The sequence below is a fragment of the Grampus griseus genome (assembly GCF_964374135.1).
Source record: "Grampus griseus genome assembly, chromosome: 7".
NCBI lineage: Eukaryota > Metazoa > Chordata > Mammalia > Artiodactyla > Delphinidae > Grampus > Grampus griseus.
Genome location: NC_139001.1, coordinates 113,240,315 through 113,255,353, shown reverse-complemented (window position 1 = coordinate 113,255,353; position 15,039 = coordinate 113,240,315). Strand labels below are relative to the sequence as shown.

Sequence of the window (15,039 nt, the reverse complement as noted above, 5' to 3'; positions counted from 1 at the left end):
AGGATGGCTAGAGGGGCTGGCATTATTTCCCTTCATTCAGGTTGGTTATGCTCTGATAAAGCTCCAATAAGTTACGCTTTGTTGAGGTAGTTCTCTTGAGGACAGGCTTTGTTAAGAACAGACTGCTCTGGCATATTTCAAAATGGTTCCTTTTCCCCTCTCTCTGTTGTAATCACAAGGCAATTTTTTTCTCTAATCCTTACTATAAGTAACTGGTAAGGCTCCTGGAGATCAAACACACAAAATCACAAGCACACCTGTAACAGGGAGGAGTCAAATCTGACCACACGTTGGATCTGTTTCTTGTACTTTAACCTTTGCTTCCTGTTGCTTTTGTTCACTAAAAGGATACTGTCTATACACAATGGCCTGCCTCAGGGAACCCTGCCCCTCTGCCTGAATGTTAAACCAAAGTGCCTTTGTTCAGGGAAGCATCCTGACCCTGTCCACCTGTGGATGGCTGCAAGAAAGAAGAAACTAACACATCCCCTCCCCGAGGCTGGCCATTCCACGGGACATTTGAAAATCTTATGGATTTTTCCCTTTACTTCTTCATCTCCTCCCCCTCTCTGTTCTATTAAAAAAACTGGCATCCAAACCCTGATAAGATGTTTTTTTGAGACTTTAGTCTACGCTCTTCTCGGTCTGCTGGCTTTCAAATTAAACTCGTATTCCTTACCTCAACACCTCGTCTCCCAATTTATTGGCACGTATTGGCCTGTTGGGTGGTGAGCAGAGTGAGCTCGGACTCGGTAACACACCCATCTAAGAATGGTCCCTTCTGGAGTTTTAAACTCTCAGACTTTTCCACACTGAGCCTCCAACAATTCATCAGTTTCAGTTTAGGATTCTTACCCTGATACTAGCTCCCACAGAAGTTTCTATTCATGGGTTTCTGCTTTGGTGAGTTCTGATTCTCTGGATCTCCTTGTGTGTCTCTCTGATTTATGGGTCAGCAATTTGCCCTGTGACCTCACTTCTCTAATGGATCTAAGAAGAGTTGTTGATTTTTGGTCCATTTAGTTTTTTACTTGTTAGGACACAGGGACAACTTTCAAGCTCCTGATATGCTAGATCAGAAACTGGATCTCTATAATTTCTCTCTCTTGTAGATATTTTCATTTTGTTCATATATTGATTTCCTGATTTCCTTTAGTTCTCTGTATGTGTTCCTATTTAGGTTATCAAGCTTAATCACTAAGACAATTGTTTCAAAGTGTTAGGTAAATTGGAAGCCTTTCTTTAGGGTCATTTTCTGGAGATTTATTTTGTTTCTTTGAATGGGTCATGCATTTGTTGAAAACTGGGCATTTGACAATCAGATACCTCTCCCAGTCTTTGCGGCCTTACTCTGTGCAGGTGTCAGTCCCCTAATCAGTGCATCATGAGGGCTCAGGGTCTTCTCAGGTGGTATACATCTTCCTTGGGCCTGTGCGTGTGCTTTTCCCCCTAATTCCTCTATATACACAGCTGCTTTTCAAAATATCTTATGTCCCTAAGAGTCTCACCCTTCTTCTTCTCAGGGACTTGAGTGTTCTATTGTATTCCTCCACCCACAGTCTCTTGCCCCCAGGTGCCCACAGGTCAGAAATCCCCCTGAGGCTCTCCACGGTGCCCTGCACCACACTGCTATCATCAGCTTCCAATCTGATACCCAAACTAATCCACCATTCGTGTCAGCACTCTGAGTCAGGGGAGAAAAAACAGACCCTCCAATAGCCCCCAGAGAAGTCAGAACAGTGTAGACAACTTCCTTCCGCCGTAAGGGAGGGATCGGGAATTGACTTCCTCTCTCTGAGGTATGCCTGGGTGGGGGTGGGCAAGGGTGATCAAAAATGCCACAAAATTTTCGTTTGGAATGTTTTGAGTGCGGCTGTTTCTTGGTTGTGGATTCAGTTGGCTGCTGCAGATCCTTGACTGGTTTCTAGAGTTCTCACAAAACTACTTAGGTCGGTATGATATTTACTTGGTGTTTCTGTGGGGAAATGAGGGCCTGGAGCTTCCTACTCTTCTTTCTTCCTCACATCAACCGATATCATCTTTTGTACCTGGTAAAATTACATGATAATTTTGAGATTCATCTATTTTGTGATATTACTTGGATCAGTCATTCCTTCCTTTTTATTACTAATGTTCCATTGTATGAATATACCACAATTTGTTTATCTACTTTCCTAATTATATACCTTGAGTTGTTTTTAGTTTTTTGCTATTATGAATGAAGTTCATTAGAATATTCATGTACAAGTCTTTTTGTAGAGATAATTTTCATTTCTCTTAGGTAAATACATAGAAGTAGGGTTACTGTACCATAACATATATGTATATCTAACTTGATAAGAGACTTCCAAAGTAGTTTCTTCTTTGAAGTGTCCTATTTTTATTGGGTTGGCATTTTATTGTTGATGTGTAGGGGTTCTTTGTATATTGTGGATACAAGTCGTTTGTCAGTTATCTGTGTAGCAAGACTGTCTTCCAGTCTGGCATTTCACTCTCTTAACATTGTCTTTAGATGAGAAGTTTAAAATTTTTTTTTGGGGGGGGGTACGCAGGCCTCTCACCGCTGTGGCCTCTCCCGTTGCGAAGCACAGGCTCCGGACACGCAGGCTCAGCGGCCACGGCTCATGGGCCCAGCCGCTCCGTGGCATGTGGGATCCTCGCGGACCGGGGAACAAACCCGTGTCCCCTGCATCAGCAGGCGGACGCTCAACCACTGAGCCACCAGGGAAGCCCGAGAAGTTTAAAATTTTTGACCAAATCATTTATCATTTTCTTTCTAAAGGTACTGACCAAAGAGGTTAATACATTTTCTGTTCTAAGATATCTTTTCCTACCTCTACCCTAAGGTTGTGAAATTATTCTCTATGTTTCCTTCTAGAAACTTTAGCTTTCACATTTAGGTCTATGATCCATATCAAATTAATTTTTGTGTATGATGTGGGCAAAGGGGTCAGTTTTTTCCACATAGTTATGCAATTACTTAGCACCATTAAAAAAAAACTTCCCTTTCTCCATTGAATTACTTTGGCATCTTTATTAAAAATCAACTGACTGTAGAGGTGTGGGCTTATCTTAGTCTGTTTGGGCTGCTATAACAGAATACCATAGACTGGGTGGCTTATAAACTATAGAAATTTATTTCTCACAGAGTCTGGAGGCTGGGAAGTCCAAGAGCAAGGTGCTGGCAGATTTGGTGTCTAGTGAGAGCCCAGTTCCTGCTTCATGGACCTGTAACCTCACATAGTGGAAGAGATGAAGGCTCTCTCTGGAGTCTCTTTTCTATGTGCTCTAGTCCCATTTGTGAGGGCTCTATTCTCATTACCTAATCACCTTCCAGAGCCCCCACTTCTAAATACCAACCCATTGGGGGTTAGGTTTCAACACATGAATTTTGGGAAGACACAAACATTCAGTCTATAGCAGGGATTATTTCTTACTATTCTGTTCCATTGATTTATTTGTGCATCCTTAGCCAAGACTATGCTATTTTAATTACTGTGGCTTTGTAAAATTGGTATTACTTCTTCCTTAAATGTTTTATAGAATTCACCAGTGAAGCTATATAACCTTGGAGATTTTCTTTATAGGACGGTTTTAAATTACAGATTCAACTTTTTTCTTCTACCAATATAGGACTATTCAGATTTTCGATTTTTTTCTTGTGTCATTTTTGGAAAGTCATATTTTTCAGGAAATCTATTTCTTCTGAATAAGTACATTTATTGCTATGAAGTTATTCATACAATACTTTTTATACCCTTTTATTTTGGTAAGAAACTATTGGTATCACCCTTTTTATTTCTGTTGTTGGTAATTTATGTTTTTCTAAAAACAGTTTTGCTAGGGTGTAACAATTCTATTACTTTTTTAAAAAAGCCAGTGTTTGCGGGGAGGGAGGGATTCTCTTTCTATTTTTCTTTTTTTTGAAGTATAGTTGATTTACAATATTATGTTAGTTTCAGGTGTACAGCAAAGTGATTGAGTTATCTATCTCTCTCTATATATATTCTTTTTCAGATTTTTTTCCCTTATAGGTTATTGTAAGATATTGAATATAGTTCCCTGTGCTATACAGTAAGTCCTTGTTGTTTATCTATTTTATATGTAGTAGTGTGTATCTGTTAATTCCAAACTCCTAATTTATTCCTGGGGGAAGGGGTGGATTTTCTTATTTGTTCATCTGTTTTCTAGTTCATTAACCTCTGGGGTTTTTTTAATATTTATTTATTTAGGCTGCACTGGGTCTTAGTTGCGGCATGCGGGATCTTCGTTGCGGCACGTGAACTCTTAGTTGCAGCATGCGGGCTTCTTAGTTGTGGCATGTGAACTCTTAGTTGCAGCATGCGTGTGGGATCTAGTTCCTTGACCAGGGATCGAACCTAGGCCCCCTGCATTGGGAGAACAGAGTCTTACCCACTGGACCACCAGGGAAGTCCCTGACCTCTGTTCTTATCTTTATTATTTCTTCACTTGTACTTTCTTGGATTTAATTTGCTTCTGTTTTTCTAACATTTTTGAGGTAGAAGTTTAGATAATTGATTTTAAACTTTTCTTGTTTCTGCTATATGTATTTGGTGTACTAACTTTCTCTTTGAGCATTCATTTAGCTGCATCTCACTAATTTTGATGTTATTTTTTCATTATTTCATTAGTTCAGCATATTTTCCAGTTTCCATTGTGATTTCTTCTTTGATCAAAGGAATATTTAGATGTGTATTATTTAGTTCTCTAATATTTGGGCATTTAAAAAGTTATCTTTTGTTACTTCAGTTCAATTTCGTGGTGATCAGAGAAAGTTCTGTATGATTTCAACCCTTTGAAATCTATTGAGACTTGTTTTACTTCCTAACATATGTTATATTTTGTGCATGATATTTGAAAAATTTAATTCTTCTCAGTAATACCTTGAGGATTCAGTATAAAGATTTTAAACATCTTTCATCAAATACAACGTATTCTGTATTTTGTTTTGTGAGGGTTAAGGGCAAATAGGTCAATTGCTTTTAACTTTTTTCTGCATCTTTACTTATTTTGGTGTCTGCCTGTTCTATCGATTACTAAGAGAGGGGTGTTCAATCTCTAATTATGACTGTGCATTTGCCTATTTCTTCTTCTGGTTCTATCAATTTTTGCAAAGTATTTCAAAGCTTATTTGGTTGTATACACACTAAAAATTGTCATTTTTTTCTGAATTAATTGACCCATTTATGTTTACCAAATGTCCCTTTTAATTTCTGGTCACACTCCTTGTCTTGAGGTCTACTTTGAATATTTATTTATTTATTCATTTATTTATTTATTTGGCTGCACCGTGTCTCAGTTGCGGCTCACAAGGATTTTCCTTGTGGCATGCGGGATCTTTAGTTGTGGCATGCGAACTCTTAGTTGTGGCATGTGGGATCTAGTTCCCTGACCAGGGATCAAACCCGCCCCCCTGCACTGGGAGTGCAGAGTCTTAGCCACTGGACCTCCAGGGAAGTCCCTTGAGATATACTTTGATATTAATATAGTCACCCCAACTTTCTCATGATTGGCATAGGCATGGTAGATGTTTTTTCATCTTTTAAAATTTCAACCACTTCGTGTCCTTATATTTAAAGTATGTCTCTTTTAAACAGCCTTATATTTAGGTTTTGTTTTTATCCAATGTGACAATTTCTTTGGAGTGTTTAGTTCATTTACATTTAGTGTAATTACTAATATGGTTGGATTTAGCCTAACAGCTTGCTTTTCATTACTGTTTGTCCTGTGTGCTTTTTGCTCCTCCTTTGCTGCTTTCTTCAGATTTATATCTTAGCATTCCATTTTATTTCCTCTCTTGGATTTTTTTTTTTTTTTTTTTGGCTGTGTTGGGTCTTGCTTGCTTGTCCATGGGCTTTCTCTAGTTGCCCCGAGTGGGGGCTACTCTTCGTTACAGTGCGCAAGCTTTTCACTGCGGTGGCTTCTCTTGTTCTCTTGCGGTGGGCTCTAGGCGCGTGGGCTTCAGTATCTGTGACTCGAGGGCTCTAGAGCGCAGGCTGAGTAGTTGTGGTGCATGGGCTTAGTTGCTCTACAGCATGCGGGATCTTCCCGGCTCAGGGCTCGAACCTGTGTCCCCTGCATTGGCAGGCGGATTCTTAACCACTGCGCCACCAGGGAAGCCCGGATATTTTTTAATTGCTTATTTTTATTAATTGCTCTAGGGATTATGATATTTAAAAATTAGCATAATATACCTTGAATTTGTATTTCAGCACTTCATCTACAGTATAAAAAAAACAGGAAAACAAACAAAAATAAACAAAAAACCCCAACCCTTCGGAATCTAACTTTGAGACTCAGCCCTGGGCAGAGAGATGCAATATTTCTGCTGATTGAAAATGTGTGGGCTGGCTGGGGACCAGAAAGTCACTAAAAACCCATGTTTTGCACGAGTGTGAGGGACCTCCAGGAGCTTCTAGAAAAAGTGGTCTCTGAATATTTAGACAACTGATAGATTCTGGTTTAGTCAGGATCCATTTTCTGCAACTTTTTGAATCATCTGGGGGACAGCCAGGAGGTAATCAAACTTCTTGTGATTTTCAGTACCCGCTGCCCATCTTTATTGCTCTCCCTTACAACTCGGCGGGGGGCGGGGAGAGTGTAGTTTAGGGAAATTTTTCTCCTAAGCATGTTTGTGACAAGCTCACTCCACTCGGCGATTCCATAAGACGTGTTATTTGGCCTCTCAAGATTGTGTTTTGGGGCTAGTTCGTCAAGACTTCTTGTCAGCCATTCCCACAAGCCTGCGCACGCCCTTGCCCCCGGCTCAGAGGGGAGATGCGATCACTGCAGGGGCCATACCGGGTCATTTTCTCCCAGCTGGCTCGGTTCCGGCGGCGTGTCCCAGTCGCACCCGTCTCCAGCCCGCGGAGCGCAGGTGTGCGCACCTCCTCCCTGGCTGTGGGGCGCCAGGCCAGTCCGCCTGGGTGGCCCCCCAAGTCCTTTCTGCAGCTCATCTCACCCGCCGCCCTGACCCTGTGGAGCCCCGGGACAGGGTGCGCACCCCCCGCTCTTTTTACGGCCCAAAGCGGGCAGCTTCCACGGGGAAGCGCCCCCCCTCCCACCGCCCCCGTGGTCCCAGGTAGAGCTGAGGTCGCCGAAGCCGGCAGGTGGCCCTGGAGGCTCTCTCCCTGGGGAGCATTTTGTGCGGCCGGAGAGGAGCGCGGCCCGGCATACTGCCGGACTGCGGAGTCGGGGGAGGGAGCTAGGCATGGAGGAGCGGATGGACTGGGCTGGAGAAGGAGCGCGGAGGGAGGAGCGCTGGGAGGAAGGGGCCGAGCCGGGAGAGCCCCCGCCCCGGGAGGAAGGGGAGGAGGCCGGGTGTTTCCTGGAGCATTCCCGACCCGCCTCGGTGACTCATTCGGCCGGGAGACTCCCAGGGCCCACCCGGGACCCCAGAGCCGCCGCCGCGGACCAAGGTGAGGAACGCTGCCGCTTCCGCCCCACCCCGCCGCCCAGGTGGGATCGGGACCTCGCTCAAAACCCGGCCGGGAGGGAGCTGGAAGGCGGCGGTGCCGGGCCGGGGCCCCGCGAGCGGCCGGGACTTGGACCTCGGCCGCGCGGCCTCCCCGGCTGCGCCGCCTCCCAGGATGGCCCTGGCCACCGCGCTCCGGCCCGGGAGTCGCGGACCCCTGCCCCAGCGCCCCCGGCACGTGGCGAAACTCCAGTGGGGACGGGGTACATTGGGGTTTTCCAGTTATTGTTGGAAAGCAAGGAGCAGGCGGTTTACGCTGAGGTCGTGCTTTGTGCCCCTCTCTGAGGGAAGGAGGGAGACTCTGGCCGAGCGAGACCATTTTGCAGATTCTTGGAGAGAGGAGTTTGGGGGCTTTGTTAAGGAGCCGAGATTGTTACTTGGGCAGCGCGGTTCAGTATAGCCAGACTAAATTGTCTATTTCAAGCCTGAAATGCGTGCTCCTAATTCTCAGCGCTTGGTGGGCGGGAGAAAAGGGCGGAAGAGTAATTTGGCAATGGGGCTTAAGGAGCGTTTTCTAAGCCGAGAGAGGTGTCCGGACCACGTCCACTCTAGTGTCAGGTCTGAACGGCAGGATAGCGTTGCTTATGAAGCCCCGTGTTGGACGGTCTGCGCTTCTGTGGGAGACCTGGGAGTTTCCCTTTACAGGAGAGGAGGGTGCTGTGCGCCTCGCCGCACAGTGCTTGGCCGAAGCTGGTGAGCCGGGTGGTATTTCTTGGCCGTTATCGACGTGATTCCGTCAATGATCCGTGATTGAATCAGCGGTGATTCCCCTTGCCTAGCTCAGGTTGCTGTTCTTGACAGCTCACCGGCGGCTGCAGCGGCTCTGGGCTCGTGCTGGAAGATCCTGCCTGGGCCGCTCGGCTGGGGCGCCGGCCTGTGACGGTGCGCGCCGGTGCCTGCCGTCCCTTCTCCCTGAAGGCCCTTCGAGGTTTTCCGAGTAAAGCGCAGATCTACACGCACGGAGCTCGAAGAAAACATTCAGGGCCACGGCAGGTTTGCGTTTGTGGGAATTCAGTTAGGAAGGTGGTGCCAACGCTGCCTTCGCGCAGCGGCATCATCTCTGTGCCAGAGGCGAACCAGGGAAATGTGGTGGCAGACATTTCCTGTATTAATACATACATTTGTGTGCTCATAGGTCGCCCAAAGAAGAGTTACCCCCCAAGTGTTTTTGTTTTGTATGTGTGTTTACTTAAATTTATTTTTAAGTTTACACATAGTAAGATTCACTTTGTGGGGTACAGTTCAGTGAGTTTTAACAAATGCTTAGTGTAGTGTGACTCCCACCACAGTCAAGATACAGAACAGTTTTATCACCCCGCTGAACTCCTTCTTCCTGTCCCTTTGTAGGCACCCCCATTCCCAACTCCTGACCCCTGATCTGTTCTCCATTCCTACAGTTTTGCTTTTTCCAGAATGTCATATGTAGTTTTTGAGTCTGGTTAGTTCACTTAGCATAATGCGTTTGCGATTCATCCATACTCTAGTTTGTCCCTGGGGTAAAGACATTAAAGTTTAGAACTTGTACCACTAGGGTACAACCTGAGCCATTCAAATAACACTTTTGAGTCATGAGAAAAATTACAGAACTTCAGCTTTTTAAAAAATTCAAACAGTACTCAGCTACATATACTAAAAGTGAACTTCCCTCAGTACTTCTATCTTGGTAGGTAGCCTTTTCTGTGCATACACATAGGTTTTGTTTGTGTGTGTTCTTTTTGTAACATAATGAGAGACTGCATGTAGCATCATACCTTTTCACTTAATGATCTCGGATTATTTAAAGATGTTGGAAATCTTAACATGTTGGCACATACAGTATATATACACATGGATAGCCTTCATTCCTTTTAATGGCTGTATATAGTGTAGCTGCATTACAATTTATTTAATCAACCACCTGTTAATTGACATTGTTATTTTACGTTTGTCACCCCCATAGTCAATGCTTGTGTGTATATCTTTATGTATATACTCAAGTTTATCGTTTTGGAAGTAAATTAGGGTCTAAATAATAGCTAACATTCCTTGAGTACTTACTTTGCTCCAGCATCGTTCTAAGCTAGGGCTACTTTTCCTGTAAAGGTCCAGATAGTGACTACTTACAACTTTGCAGGCCGTGTGGTCTCTGTCACAGCCTCCCCAGTTGCACTGTTGCAGCAGAAGTCGGCACAGTCTGTAATGAATGAGTATGGCTGTGCCCCAGTAGGACTTTGCTTGTAGAAGGAGACCACGGGCTGTAGTTTGCTAACTCCTGAATGCTCTACATACTAATTATTCTCACGACCCTCAGAGGTGGGTGCAATTATTACTCCCACTTTATGGATGAGGAAACTGACCAAGAGGTGAAGTATGTGCCTAAAGTTACATGCCTGGTAAGTGGCAGAGCCAGACTTTGAATCCAGCCGTCTGACTGCACACTCATAAGTTAAAAATTAGAAAGAAGCACGGGCTTCCTTGGTGGCGCAGTGGTTGAGAGTCCGCCTGCCGATGCAGGGGACACGGCTTCGTGCCCCGGTCTGGGAAGATCCCACATGCTGCGGAGCGGCTGGGCCCGTGAGCCATGGCCGCTGAGGCTGCGCGTCCGGAGCCTGTGCTCCGCAACGGGAGAGGCCACGACAGTGAGAGGCCCGTGTACCGCAAAAAAAAAAGAAATTAGAAAGAAGCTGTCAGTAATGCCTTCTGCAAAATGTTAGACCCTAGGACCTGACCCTCACACACCTATTGAATCACTTACCTGCGATTTTTTGAAGGCACTGTGCTTGCTCAGGTACCACTCCAGGAGCACCTGCCTCCACTCCCCAGGTGGGCCAGTGTTCCCTCAGTCTGTGTGACAGTCTGTGTCCTGGCTTTTGATCTGTGTTTCACTAGCACCGGTTTATAGAGGGGTCAGCTCAGTCAGTGCCTGGGGTTGCCCACTAGCCAGTGGGAAGAAAGATACATTTTGGCAGGTGTGATCAAGTTGGGTCTTGGCAAATCTACTGCTTTGACTGTTGTTGATGTCTGCTATGTGTTCACCTGAGCCCCGGTGGGTATGTTGCTTGGACTACCTTCGACCATTTTTCTTCTTTGGTATCATGGGAAAAGCACCTATTAGGTTGTGATGAAGATCAAATGAGGTGTAATATATATAGGAAATGTACTGTATAAGGGGCTGTTACTATTCGTGCTATGTTTTCTAAAGCTTTTATATAACTAACCAGTCCTAGCTACTCATTGTTTTTGCAACCAAAATAAGTATAGCATGGGTTAACCACATCTATGTAATTTAAAAACTTTATTTTAGCCAGGGCAGTAAGGTCAGAAAAATAAATAAAAGGCAGATTGGAAAGAGAAAACAAAATTGTCCCTTTTTGCAGATGGTATCTACATAGAAAATCCAAGGAATCTATGAAAAAACTATTAGAACTAGTAGGTGAAGTTTAACAAGGTCACAAAATGCAGTCAACACATGTAAGTCAGTCTTATTCTATATACAAGCAATGTGCAATTAGAAAGTGAAATTTTAAAAAATACCATTTTCAGCAGCTTCAAAAAATCAAATACTTACATATAAATTTAATAAACCACATGCAGGATCTATATGCTGAAAACTACAAAATGCTGATGAATGAAACAAAGATCATGTAAATAAATGGAGAGGCACATTGTGGTCATGGGTTGGAACACTCAACATAGTAAAGATGTCAGTTCTCTCCAAATTGATCTATAGATTTAACACAATTCCAATCAAATACTGCAGCAAAAAAATATTTTAACTTTATTGATGTATAATGTACATACTATAAAATTTACCTACTTCAAGTGGGCAGTGATTTTTAGTAGATTTACGGAGTTGGGCAGCAGCACCATAACCCAGTTTTGGAACATACGGATCTCACCCCAGTAAAGATCGCTCATGACTTTTCACAGTTAATCCCCATTCGTAGGCCCTATTCCAGCTAATCACTAATTTGCTTTCTTTTATAGATTTGCCGTTTCTGGACATTTAACATAAACGAAAGTGTACAATTTGTGGGCTTTATGTGTGGCTTCCTTCACTTAGCATAATGTTTTTGGAGTTTATCCCTGTTCTAGTATGTACCAGCATTTCATTCCTTTTTGTTGCATTGTATTCCATTGTATGGATATATCACATTTTGTTTAACCATTCATTAGATCCATTTTTTGCCTGTTATGAATAACTGCTGCTATGAAGACTCATGTACAAGTCTTTACGTGGGCATATGTTATAATGTCTTTCGGATAGAAATCTAGAAGTGTTCTTGCTGGGTCATAAGATATTTTTGTTTATTAGAAGTCTCAGGAGGATGTTTTGTGTGTGTGTGTCTGTGGTATGTGGGCCTCTCAGTGTTGTGGCCTCTCCCGTTGCGGAGCACAGGCTCCGGATGCGCAGGCCCAGCGGCCATGGCTCACGGGCCCAGCCGCTCCGCGGCATGTGGGATCCTCCAGACCGGGGCACGAACCCGTGTCCCCTGCATCGGCAGGCGAACTCCCAACCACTTGCGCCACCAGGGAAGCCCAGGAGGATGTTTTTATAGATAAAAGACAAACTGACTCTAAAATTTATATGAAGGGGAAAATAAACTGGAATATCTGAAAAAAATGATTCAAAAATAAATTAGGGAAATCACCTTGCCTGATTTTTTTTTACTATAATAAAATATAAATAACCCAAAATTTACCATTTTAACCATTTTAAGTGTACAGTTTAGTAGCATTAAGTTGTACAGCCATTACCACTATCCATCCCCTAAACTTTTTCTTCATCCCAAACTGAACCTCTGCACTTATTTATTTCTTTATTTTCTTGAAGTATGGTTGATGTACGTTTCAGGTGTACAGCAAAGTGATTCCGTTTTGTATATATACACATACATATACATACATACACACATATCTGTTCTTTTTCAGATCTTTTCCATTATAGGTTATTATAAGATATTGAATATAGTTCCCTGTGTTATACAGTAGGTCCTTGTTAATCTATTTTATATATAATAGTATATGTTAATCTCAAATTCCTAATTTATCCCTCCCCCCACTTCCCCTTTGGTAACCATAAGTTTGTTTTCTATGTCTGTGTCTGCACCCACTTAAACACTAACTCCCCATTCCCTTATTCCTCCAGCTCTTGGTAGCAACCATTCTACTTCCTGTCTATGAACGTGACTATTCCAGACACCAATTAAGCATTGCTATGAACATGGTAATTCAATGTTTAATTTCTTTGAGCAGTTGTCATACTGTTTTCCATAGCAGCTTCGCCAGCCTTTATGTGTACCAACAATGCACAAGGGTTCCAGTTTCTTCACATCCTCACCAACACTTGTTATTTTCTGGTGTTTTTTTTTTTTTTTTTTAATAATAACCACCCTAATGGGTGTGAAGTAGTATCTCATTCTGGTTTTGATTTGCATTTCCCTAATGCTTAATGGTGTCAATCATCTCTTCATGTGCTTATTTGCCATTTGTGTATCTTCTTTACAGAAATGTCTATTCAAATCCTTTGTCCATTTTTTAATCATGTTGTTTGTTTTTTTTAGTGTTGAGTTGTAGGAATTCTTTATATATTTTGGATAACAATCCCTTATCAGATATATGATTTGCAAATATTTTCTCCCATTCTGTGGGTTATCTTTTCATTCTCTTGTCCTTGGATGCACAAAGGTTTTTAATTTTCATGTCCAGTTTATCTACTTTTTCTTTTGTTGCTAGTGCTTTTGGTGTCATATCCAAGAAATCATTGCCAAATCCAGTGTCATGAAGATTTTCTCATATGTTTTCTTCTAAGAGTTTTATAATTTTAGCTCTTCTGTTTAGCTTTTTGGTTCATTTGAGTTAATTTTGCATATATAGTATAAGGTGATGGTCCAATTTAATTCTTTTGCATGTGGATATCCAGTTTTCCCAGCACCATTTGTTAAAAAGACTGTCCTTTCTTCAGTGAATGGTCTTGACACCCTTGTTGAAAATCATTTGACCATATATACAAGGGTTTATTTCTGGGCTCTTTATTGTTTCATTGGTCAATGTGTCAGTCTTTATGCCAGTACCACACTATTTTGATTACTGTAGCTTTATAGTAAGTTTTGAAATCAGTAAATGTGAGACCTCCAGCTTTGTTGTTCTTTTTCAAGATTGTTTTTGCTATTCTGGGTCTTTTGAGATTCCATGTTAATCAAGGTGGGTTTTTCTATTTTTGCAAAAAATGCTTTTGGAATTTTGAAGGGGGTTACATTGAATCAGTAGATGGCTTTGGATTATATTGTAAATTTTCTTTCTTTTTTTGGCTGCCCCGTGTGGCTTGCAGGATCTTAGTTCCCTGACTAGGGATCAAGCCCAGGCCCATGGCAGTGAGAGTGTGGAGTCCTAACCACTGGACTGCCAGGGAATTCCCTATATTGTCATCTTAATAATATTAAGTCTTCCAGTTCATGAACATGGAATATCTTTCCGTTTGTGTCTTTAATTTCTTTCAGCAGTGTTTTGTGATTTTTAAAATTTATTTATTTTATTTATTTATTTTGGCTGCGCCGGGTCTTATTTGCAGCATGCAGATCTTCGTTGCGGCATGCATGCGGGACCTAGTTCCCTGACCAGGGATCGAACACAGGCCCCCTGCATTGGGAGCGCAGAGTCTTAACCACTGGACCACCAGGGAAGTCTGTGTTTTGTAATTTTTAGTGTATGAATCATTCACCTCCTTGGTTAAATTTACTCTTTTTTTTTTTTTTTTTGGTTGCGTCGGGTCTTCATTGTGGCGTGTGGGTTTTCTTTCTCTAGTTGCGGCTCACGGGCTCCGGAGACCCTGGGCTCTGTAGTTTGCAGCACATGGGCTCTCTCGTCGAGGCCCGCGAGCTCAATAGTTGTGGCGCCCAGGCTTAGTTGCCCCGCGGCATGTGGGATCAACCAGGGCTCGAAACCGTGTCCCCTGCTTTGGAAGGCGGATTCTTTACCACTGGACCACCAGGGAAGTTCCTAAATTTATGCTTAAGTTTTTTTTTCTTTTTGATGCTATTGTAAATGGAATTGTTTTCTTAATATTCTTTTTGGAATATTCATTGCTAATGTATAGAAATGCAGCTGATTTTTATGTGTTGCTTTTGTATCCTGCAGCTTTGCTTAATTCATTTATTAGCTGTAACAGGTTTTTTTGTGGTTTTTTAGGATTTTCTACATATAAGATCATGTTCTCTGTGGTTTCATGTATTCTGAGGTTGTTTCGTCAGGTGAATATGTTAATAGTTGTTACATCTCACTGGTGGAGTGACCATTTTGTCATAATGTTTCTAGTGACAATTTTTGTTTTCAAGTCTATTTTGTCTAATATTTATCTAATATTAGTATAGCTACTTCTGGCCACTTTTGGTTTCTCTTTGCACGTTATATCTTTTCCCATCCTTTTCGTTTCACCCTCCCTATATCTTTGAATTTAAAATTTGTCTCACAGCATGTTTTTTTAATCCATTCTATCAATGTCTGCCTTTTGATTGTCTATTCCATTTACACATAATGCAGATAACTTATATGGTAGGATTTACATT

The 15,039-nt window shown here is 42.5% G+C and overlaps 1 protein-coding gene across 3 annotated transcripts in view; it reads left to right on the top strand.

Moving 5' to 3' along the window:
* Positions 1 to 7,367: 7,367 nt before the first annotated feature.
* The window catches only part of CYFIP1 (cytoplasmic FMR1 interacting protein 1), a 93,780-nt gene continuing 86,108 nt past the window's right edge, over positions 7,368 to 15,039 (top strand). For 2 of the 3 annotated variants that reach the window (XM_082657881.1, XM_082657884.1), the window contains exon 1: positions 7,368 to 7,439. The gene's annotated coding sequence lies outside the window, so the exon portion shown is untranslated. The remainder of the gene's footprint in view (positions 7,440 to 15,039) is intronic. The other variant, XM_082657882.1, reaches the window with a different exon arrangement.